The sequence below is a fragment of the Mytilus galloprovincialis genome, chromosome 2 (assembly GCF_965363235.1).
Source record: "Mytilus galloprovincialis chromosome 2, xbMytGall1.hap1.1, whole genome shotgun sequence".
Taxonomy (NCBI): domain Eukaryota; kingdom Metazoa; phylum Mollusca; class Bivalvia; order Mytilida; family Mytilidae; genus Mytilus; species Mytilus galloprovincialis.
The window spans coordinates 20,976,726-20,987,955 of NC_134839.1; positions in this window are offsets into that span (position 1 = coordinate 20,976,726).

Here is an 11,230-nt window from a genome sequence, read left to right on the forward strand (position 1 = left end):
AAGCATTTTCTTGGTTTTCGCACTATAACTTTAGTTTAAGTGAATAGAAATCTATGAAATTTTGACACAAGGTTTATGACCACAAAAGGAAGGTTGGGATTGATTTTGGGGGTTTTGGTTCCAACAGTTTAGGAATTAAGGGCCAAAAAAGGGCCCAAATAAGCATTATTCTTGGTTTTCGCACAATAACTTTAGTATAAGTAAATAGAAATCAATGAAATTTTAGCACAAGGTTTATGACCACAAAAGGAAGGTTGGGATTGATTTTTGGAGTTGAGGTCACAACAGTTTATGAATTAGGGGCCAAAAAGGGGCCCAAATAAGCATTATTTTTGGTTTTTGCACCATAACTTTAGTATAAGTAAATAGAAATCTATGAAATTTAAACACAAGGTTTATGACCATAAAAGGAAGGTTGGGTTTGATTTTGGGAGTTTTGGTCCTAACAGTTTAGGAATAAGGGGCCCAAAGGGTCCAAAATTGAACTTTGTGTGATTTCATCAAAAATTGAATAATTGGGGTTCTTTGATATGCCGAATCTAACTATGTATGTAGATTCTTAATTTTTGGTCCCGTTTTCAAATTGGTCTACATTAAGGTCCAAAGGGTCCAAAATTAAACTTAATTTGATTTTAACAAAAATTGAATCCTTTGGGTTCTTTGATATGCTGAATTTAAAAATGTACTTAGATTTTTAATTACTGGCCTAGTTTTCAAGTTGGTCCAAATGGGGGTCCAAAATTAAACTTTGTTTGATTTCATCAAAAATTGAATAAATGGGTTCTTTGATATGCCAAATCTAACTGTGTATGTATATTCTTAATTTTTGGTCCAGTTTTCAAATTGGTCTACATTAAGGTCCAAAGGGTCCAAAATTAAACTAAGTTTGATTTTAACAAAAATTAAATTCTTGGGCTTATTTGATATGCTTTATCTAAATATGTACTTTGATTTTTGATTATGGGCCCAGTTTTCAAGTTGGTCCAAATCAGGATTCCATATCAAGTATTGTGCAATAGCAAGAAATTTTCAATTGCACAGTATTGCACAATAGCAAGAAATATCTAATTGCACAATATTGTGCAATAGCAATTAATTTTCAATTGGAGTTATCTTTCTTTGTATAGAATAGTAGTTGATAATATATGTTGGAAATTTGCCAGACATGACTATGATGTCATTTTCTATTTTTATTTGCCAATAACTTTATGTAAATAACTTCATTGGAAATTTGCCAATATAAAATGTTGCTGATGAAGCTTTTTTTCCTTATCTTATCTAAAATGTTTTTAGATAATGTATGTTGGAAATTTGCCAGACATGACTATGATGTCATTTTCTATTTTTATTTGCCAATAACTTTATGTAAATAACTTCAATGGAAATTTGCCAATATAAAATGTTGCTGATGAAGCTTTTTTCCTTATCTTATCTAAAATGTTTTTAGATAATGTATGTTGGAAATTTGCCAGACATGACTATGATGTCATTTTCTATTTTTATTTGCCAATAACTTTATGTAAATAACTTCATTGGAAATTTGCCAATATAAAATGTTGCTGATGAAGTTTTTTTTATTGTTTTATACAATAAACAATGTATATTCACTTTTACTACCAACCAATCTTTACCATTCAGTGATAACAAGCACTTTATTTTACATTTTAATATTTTATGATGTATTTAAAAGAGTAGTTATTGTTGCAAACTCCATTAGAAATTTGAATTGATATCAGTTTTGGAAAAAGGGAAACGGGGATGTGAAAAAGGGGTGGGGGGTAAATTTTTCTCATTTCAGATTTCATAAATAAAAAGAAAATTTCTTCAAACATTTTTTTGAGAGGATTAATATTCAACAGCATAGTGAATTGCTCAAAGGCAAAACAAAACTTTTAAGTTCATTAGACCACATTCATTCTGTGTCAGAAACCTATGCTGTGTCAACTATTTAATTTTAGATTTAAATAAGTTTGAAGAAGAAATCTTTAATTGATTTGTAAAATCTTGACATTTGTTTTGTGTAAAAAAACCCATGTAATGTCAAAAATTTGATCACAATCCAAATTCAGAGCTGTATCACGCTTGAATGTTTTGTCCATACTTGCCCCAACTGTTCAGGGTTCGACCTCTGCGGTCGTATAAAGCTGCGCCCTGCGGAGCACCTGGTTTATATATAATTTTGGCCAAGTTTTGTTTTAGAGAGTATTTTTTATCAAGTTTGAAACAAAAGAGTGATTCAAATTGGTTGGGAGAAGCAAACGCCAGTGTTTTTGGATCAGGTTAGCAGAGCGAAAGGGGATGATTCTGAATGAATCAATATGAAAATTTAATTTTTTGATTTATGTACTCCCAAAGTCTACCCATTGTTTATGCTGGGAAAGGTATAATTTTGTTTCTCTCGTTTCACAGTTGTAAGATAATCCGAGTGGTAGATTGATACCATCGTCTGCTGTCAGGACAATAGCATGTTCCTGTCCATCATTAGATATTCTATGTATGTTGTTTGATTCATACCCTGATACGTACACATCACCACGGTCATCTAAAGCAACACCGAGAGTATCTTCCAGGTCAGGACTACTATAGATCTCACGTTCTTTTCCATCCGATGTAACAACGAAGACTTTATCACTATGAACGTCTGTACAATAGACATCACCATCTTTGTTAGCACATATATTCCAAGGATCAAATGTTGTTTGTATTGTATTGAGAACTTTACCATCAATATCCACTATGGTTAAAGTGCAGAATTGATTTTTTACCCAGATCTTATCCCAGTGGCGGATCCAGGGGGGGTTCCGGGGGTGCGCACCCCCCCTTTGCCCTGGGTGCCCTGGGTTAGCACCCCCCCCCCTTTCGAAAATTCCTGCATCCGCCCCCGTATCCTTTGCACTAGTTATACCAAACCAATACAATTTCCACCAACTTTAATTATCCTACCAGGTTTTAATGTTGTCAGGTTAATGATCTGGATACCTTCATCACCTACAGTTACTACAGCATGGTTGTTGTCATACAAGGTAATTCGTTGTGGTAAAGAATCCAAATTAATTATTTTGGGTTTGGATCCATCAAGTTTACAAACATGAAGTTGTTTTTTGCTCAAATCACAAAGGAGTAAACTTTCACCAGGATTAAAGCAACCATCAGTAATACTAACTCAATCACCTAATTTCGTGGTCTGGATGGAATGTGTTAACGACAATTTTTTTTCGTTTTTGACGAGAAACTGGCCTTGTTGGTCAATATCTAATACAGACATTGGTACTGGAATATTGTCTACCGTTATTGTTCCCAAGTCTTGGATTAATTTCTTCATGTTCGATTCTTCTTCTGGAGGATGATATATGTTAGGATAGGTACAGTAGCTTTTTGAATTTCTCTGATATCCAATTCCTTTTGGTGGGTTTTCGCATCTAGAAATTTAACTGCTCGGAATAAATGGATTTCTGATGTGTTTTGGCTTTAGTGATTCAAGATCTCTTTTCCATGTAAACAATGAGTCAATGCTGGATTTGACGCCATCTTCATTTATGGATACGGCGTCATTACAGTATTTATACTTGGTATCAATGTCTTTAAGTATATCTGCTTCTATCTTATCTAAATGTGCGAGAACTCTTTGCTTCATTTCTTTCACTCTTTTCTTGATATTATTTCGACTTTTCGTCAAATCGTTAAGTGTTAACCCTGTTTTACCGAGTATGTTGTCTGTGTTACTTTACTTAGATTGTCCAATCTTCTCTCTAAGTCAGAAATAGCGGTACTATCTTTCACGCCTCTAGCTGCTTTTTCAATAGAAATGATTGGCTTACAATTCTGATGTGATACAGGTACACATGAATCACAGATTACTTTGTCATGTTGACAACAGAACAGTACAATCTTTTGATCGGGATGATTCTCACAGTTCTTGGACAATTTAAGCAATGAAGAACTGAGTTGTTGTATCTCTTTCATTGGTACTACTTTGTGAGGTGGGGACATCCTTTCATGCGCTCTGGCGCATGACTTACACACAAGTTCACTGCAGTCTCTGCACCAGGATACGGCTTTAATATCTTCGTTATGACGCTGACAACCTGCACACAATTCACTGTCTGCCATACTGAAAGAATAGAAGTACTAAACATATGTAGTTAAAGTATGATCGTTTCGGCGTCCGTCTTTTAATTGATTAATGTTCAGTGAAGAATTTTCAGTTCAAAATCTGTTGGCACTTTTCCTAAAGACATTATCGTTATTTTAACATCTGTTCTTCTTTAAACATGATTGTCAACTCTGAATATTCTCGTTTGCTCATCTTAGAAATACCGACTCTGAAATGTCTCGTTTGTTAATCTCATATGACCACCAACTAAGGGAGCTACCATTTGATTTTTATGGGGGGCTAGGATGAAATTTGAAAAAAATAGGCAGGACAGGAGTTTTGAGTAAAAAAAAAGGCAGGATGAGACACTTTGCAAAAAAAAAAAGGCAGGATGACAATTTAGGTAAAAAAAGTCAGGATAAACTAATAAAAAAAAGGCAGGACCGAATAGAGTGAAAAATAAAAAGGCAGGACAGAGATTACAACTAAAAAAAAATGCAGGACAAAATTTTTCATCCTAGCCCCCCCATAAAAATCAAATGGTAGCTCCCTAACAGTAGAACGAAAGTTAATTAATGTCTCAAAATTCGTAAAAAGAAGAACTAATGATTTGATAACGTGATATTAAATCTCAATATTATACAATTTAAGTGTACATAGATTTCCCGCTTAATCAGATTATTGGACGATCAATAGAAGTGGCGGATACGGGGAAGAACGTATACCAACTTTGCATTGAAATCATCTAAAATAATTTTTAAGATTTTGGGAACTACGACCCCCTCCCGTTCCCTCCTAATCAAAATTTCAGAATCCACCTCTGCTATGTGGTATAAAAGTACAAGGTTAACTTTTACAAAATTGTCCCTTATAATGTATTATAATAAAGGCCAGATTTTGGTTCTTGAATCATTTGTGAATGTTCCTTTCTCAAGACTCTCAATGCCAAGTACATTTATTAATCACTAAAGCAACAGACACATGTATTCCATTTATTTCAGGCAGTAAAATTTCTAGATGCGATAACCCATCAGAAGGAATAGGAGATCAGAGAAATTCAAACATTGATATTTGTGGACCTGCAAGCTTCAGAAAAATTTGGTCGTATGAAACAAATCAGTCTGTAACAATATGGTGCCAATGTTTATATCGAAAGCAGAAACTGTTATAAATTAAGAACAATTGGACCAATGTGTGTTAAAAAAATATCAATGAAATTCTTCGCCAAGCGCAGCCTGATACGAACGTAGAGGTCGAACCCTGAACAGTTGGGGAAAGTTTGGATACAATATTCAAGCTCGATACCTTCTGAATTTGGATTGTGATCAAAACTTTTACATAATATAGGTTTCTGATAAAAAAATAAATGTGGTCAAAGGTCTTTAAAAATATAGTACGCAATACTGTGCGACTCCGTGGAGATTTCTCCTTAAAACTTTTCCAAAACATTTGAATTTCAAAATTTTGAAGAAGAAAAATATGGGTTTTGTCCCTTTTTAGCCCCATATTCCTGACTGTTTTCTCGATTTCATAGAGATCCATTCACTTTAACTGAAGTTATTGTCTTGAAACAGAATGTATCTTCGGGCGATAACGACGACCGCAGCATAGTTTTATACGAAAATTAAAAATTGCGGTCGTATAAAACTACTTCTTTTTAAAATTTGTAGTCTTTTATATAGAGTCAAATGAAAATTATACAATCTAAAGGAGAATTTTAACCCATCCTAAAAGCTCTTATTTCACAAAATGAGTTTGATAAATTAATATATACATGTATATAGTATCAAGGAAAGAATACTTTTGGAGGCAAAACATTATTTTAGTTAGAATAAAGACTTTTTGTTCTATGTATTGGTCAATTAAAACCGCAGTCTCATACGATTTTAAGGATTTGATACAATTATAAGTACGTATAAATAACTACGAAAGGACAGAATAATGTTCAATAATTCTTTTTTATCTTTATATAATATAGATTAGGTTGTTAATTGATGAACTTTTTCATGTTTGTCACGTTAGGGCATTTGAAAAACTATAAGGTATGGGTTTGTTTCATTGTTGAAGGCCGTATGGTTGCCTATAATTACCTACATACACTTCATTTGAATTTTAATGGATAGTTGTGTCTTCAGTAACCAGACCACATTTACTCTGTTTTGTTTTGAATCACAGTGAGGAAGAGAAACAAGTTTCTAAAAAAGAGGCTCCAACGAGTCTGTATTGCTCACTTTTATTTTACAGCAATGTAATACGATTACATGTATTTCCATTCTCAATTTTATTTCAGATTGATATTGGCAAAATTCAACAAATAGGTAAAATATTTCATTCAAGGACAGTAACTCTTACACAGAGTCGATTGATGACTTCGTCAATGTTCAATTAAAAGTAGATCCTGTTCTGCTGTTTACAATTTCTCTCCATCTACAAAAGTTTTCAGAAAACACTCAAACATGGGAGATTTCGTTATGATCGACTATGCGATATACGATAGATCTTAATTTTACTGAGAATGCTGTGCAATCTTATTAAAATATTGAAGTCGGATTTCGTTATACATGTACTACAAAAAAAAAAGGAGATTAATTGCTGTGCTCTTTTGTTGACACTCTTAACTCTTGTTCTTCCAAGGATAGAAATATTTAAAAGTTAGTATCTGACAAGTTGAATTCGAAGATTTCACCACCAAAATAATTAATATAATTGCAATTAAAATGCATTGTTTTTGTCTGAACATCAATCGGAAGGCTTTGAGGCCAAAAAATCATTTGAAAACTTTTAATTCCGTTATTTAAATACTAATTGTTTCACATTCCAATGTGGATATAACAGCATGCTCAAGTGGATCAAACTGACAGCAGAAAAATATTGACCCAACGTCAATTCTTCTTCAGTCTTCTTCCAATAATTTACATCATACCACCTCTGGTGTATTATCGCAACTTCGTATCATATACCATCCGTATTAAAAGCAACCGAGTCAGCATCTACTTCTTAGAATATTATAGCTCAGGATATCAAGACAAGTGCTGTAGAAATAATTAAGGTTCATGATGTGTACACTTTAGCTAAAATGGCTGCATTTTAACCTCAAAATTTAGATAGATTACAACAAACCTGTGCATCTGGAAAAGTTTTAAAGCATAACATGCCCTATATAAATAGAATTCAATTGTCATCCAAACACAAAGGCAACGATTACCGTAATATATCAAATGAATGGCTTAAAACAAAAATTCTCAAATGTTATGACTCATAAGACAATGCTTAATTTCACAACAGCAACTAAAATGTGTTACAGGTTATAAGCACCTCTATGAATCTAGTGTATATAAACTTTTTATTCCTGTGGTCATACTGCTGTTGTTATGTTTCCACCGTATTGAGTTTTATCCGTGTTCTTCTGTAAGTATGTACGTCCTTCCCTTACTTGTACGTACCTCCGTACATCCCAAAATTCGTTTCTGTTCTCTTACTTTAGTTTAACTGAACCAAATTGTAGGAAACGTACATACGCAATGCTTATAACCACAATTCACAAGTCAAGTTTGAATTTTGGTTGCATCACTTTTACATTTTACATTCTAGCGTTTTATGCTACTTTACAAATAGAAAAGCTGCTGGAAATTTTAGTTTCTGTTCTCTAACTGTAGTTTGTCTTAACCAAATGTTATGAAACTTATACATAATGCTCATTACCACAAACACTGATCAAGTTTGAATTTTGGTGTTTTTTAGAGTTATGCCCCTTTACATATGTAAAAATACAGGAATAAAAAGAATGTATACACAATGCTTATTACCCCATAACTCAGATCAAGTACAAATTTTGGTAGTGTCACATTTACAGTTCTTGAGTTGTGACCCTTTATAACGTTAATGCTAGCGGGGGCATCATTTGTGTCCCATGGACACATTCCCTATTTTTGATAAAAGCCTTTAATATAAATTCACTTTCATTACAGTTGTATTGATTTAAGTTACTGTAACTGTCTTATTTATAAAAAAGGATGCGGTATTTTTTGCAAAGAACCAATGCTATATCCAAAAGAGTTCAAAGGAGGAAAATGTATTAATAGTTATGGGCCACCATACGGTCGTTAATAATGAGAAATATTTGTACCATATACGTGTAGAAAGCTATAAAAGGCCCCGATATGAAACATGTGGAACAATTCAAACGAGAAAACTTACGTATTAATCAGTAACAAAACATTTTATTAAAAACAAATATGAAGGACCTAAACCAATAGAAAAATAATAATTCACAGGCCCTTGAAGTTGACATGGCATGGGTACTTAAAGAAATTAACAGAGCTTTCTGTATATTTCATTATTTTAGATCTACAGTTTTAGGTTGCAATAGAAAATATCAAAACTTTTTATGATAAACATGAAAAAAAGTGATTTTTGATAATTACTGACGAGACAATGGACAGGTTTAGTTTAAAACATCAAAGCTGTGATGAAATACATGTCTATAACTTTTTTAGAATAATACACAGCTACAGTTGCAAACTTTCCAGAGGTGCTATCCAGCACTTTGATTAGTGTTACTTACCTAATAAATTTGTTTTTATGATATATTTTGTGTCTGTTTCCCGTAAACAGACTACTTTCGTTTTCAGTCGGAATTTCTATTGGATTAAGGCAGCAACCATTTGATTTTCTGGGGGGGGGGGGGGGGCTATGGTTTTTTTTCTGTACAAACTTTTTTTTTCGCCAAAAAAAACCATAGCCCCCCCCCCCCAGAAAATCAAATGGTTGCTGCCTAAAGGGAGACGATCTAATTTATCCTAAAGGTAATTTAATATAAATTTGCGCTAAAATTTAAATTGTTTGCAATATATAGATATAAGAAGAAGGTGTATGAGTGCCAATGAGACAACTCTCCATCCAGTCATAATTTGTAAAATTAAACCATATCAAAGTACGGTCTTCAACACGGTGATTTGGCTCACCTGTCGGACAACAATCAATTATACATATATAAAGGGTCCAAAAAACTATCATATCTAACTCCGTACAGTGATCGTTTCCGATCCGGAACTATATTCCTTTACTCCATCATGTTTGGTCAGTGGGTTGCTTGTATGCTATACATGTCCGTAAGACAGGGTTTGCCTGACCTTGACCTCATTCCTTGGATCATTGATTATTGTCAGATTCTCATTTACCTTAACCATCCTATAGACCTTAATATAACACTATTATATTATATTAAGGTATATATGGGAATTTTTTTCTGAGACAAGTGCCTGTGTCCGGAAGGTGTCATCTACCTTGACCTCATTTATTGGTCAATAGTAAAGTTTTCCTTTTGAAAAGGTAAGCAATATGTTTTTGTTGATTTGGATTCTTTATGATCCTATTGGTTTAAGCACATTGATTGGAACAGAACCCCTTCACACGGAATGTGCTGCGATATCGATGTAAAACAAGGACACAAGTGATAGGATTACCAATGAGACAACTTAACATGCAAGACCATATATGTTTGATTCAAGCAATTATAATAAAATTGAAAGCCTTCAACACTGAGAGTAAATGATGCGATTAGCAACTGTCCACAAACGACCAGATATATTGATTCAAACAATTATAAACAACTTGAAAGCCTTCAAGCATCTAGGAAACGGTATGCTCATTTGTGAAAGTAGTTTCATTTCATGAGTTGTGGAAAACTATATTACTTATTGTTTCATCTATGGTATAGTTGGTATATTGTTCAATATACCTTTTCTCCGCCTTTCCTGTTATTCATACCGGTATGCTTAAATATTTTGATGGTTAAAGACTCATCTATCAAAACAGAACTACCATCCAAAAAACCAGTGTTATTTACAAAAATGTCCCTTTCCTTTGGAAATTGTATCGATTTGACGATTAGAGCCTATTTCAACCTGTTCCAGGTTCAGTAAATCGTTTAGCAATCACAAACATGCATTCAAAAACCATATTTGTTTTGTGAATGTCCCAAGTCTGGAGCCTATAGATCAGTGGTTGTTAGTTTATGTTTGTCATAAATGTTTTTCATAAATTATTCTGTAATAAATAAGACTTAATTTTCTCCATTGAATTGTCCCATATTTTTCATGTGGGTTTATCTTTTTATAAAAAGACCGTGCAGTAAGTGTGTTTTATTTGAAAATTATAATATGGTAATGACAAAAATATGATTGTTTGAGTGTTACTTTAAAGTGCAACATTTTGGATATTTTGTGGCTGCCAGTTGTTGGTGGTGGAAGCTAGAGTGCCTGGAGAAAAGCACCGACCTTGATAGGAAAACTGACAATCCTACACAATTAAGTTTGGAGTCAAGTTCACATGCAATAGCTGGGTTCAAGCTCGCAACATCAGTGTTGACTGGCTAGTGATTGATAAAAATATGAAGACAATGTTTTAATAAACAACAATGAAAGGAAATTGAAAATGTTATATTAAGCTATAAAGGGTCCCAAAAACGACTAGTGTAAAACCATTCAAATGGGAAACCAATAGACTAGTATAATTGATATATAAACAAGATCCAAATCAACAAATAACAACTACTGAACATCAAGTTTCTGAATAAGAACAGCTGCAAACAACTGCAGCAGTTTAAATGAAATGAGGGGTATACCAACCTTCATCCTTTCCTGTAACAATATATATAGTGTAACATATTCTTTAAGAACTTTTAAAAAACGTTCTCATTAATCTTTTTTGTTATATATCATTGTTTGTATTGTATTATGAAAATTATTGATGTTGTAAAGTTTATGCCCTTAGGGGTTATACAAATATATAAAATATCTTCTCCTTCTTCTGTACGTCTTTTTCAATATTTAAACAATAAAAAATTATACTATTGCCCGAATCCCCTATTATATATACATGTACGTACGGTAGACACGTATCATTTAAAATACAAACAAAATTATAAAATTTTCTGTATTATTCAAACATAAATATACTACAAATTAATTGCAATAGACTGCTATTTACTATCAATTCCAATTAACTATCCTTTTATTAATTTATATATACTGATATATTATAATATACTATGCAGTTCTCCAAAAAATAGATTCATAAAAAGTATGTTTGATAGCAGTGAACTAACGACGAACTGCGCATACTTGTATGATCTTG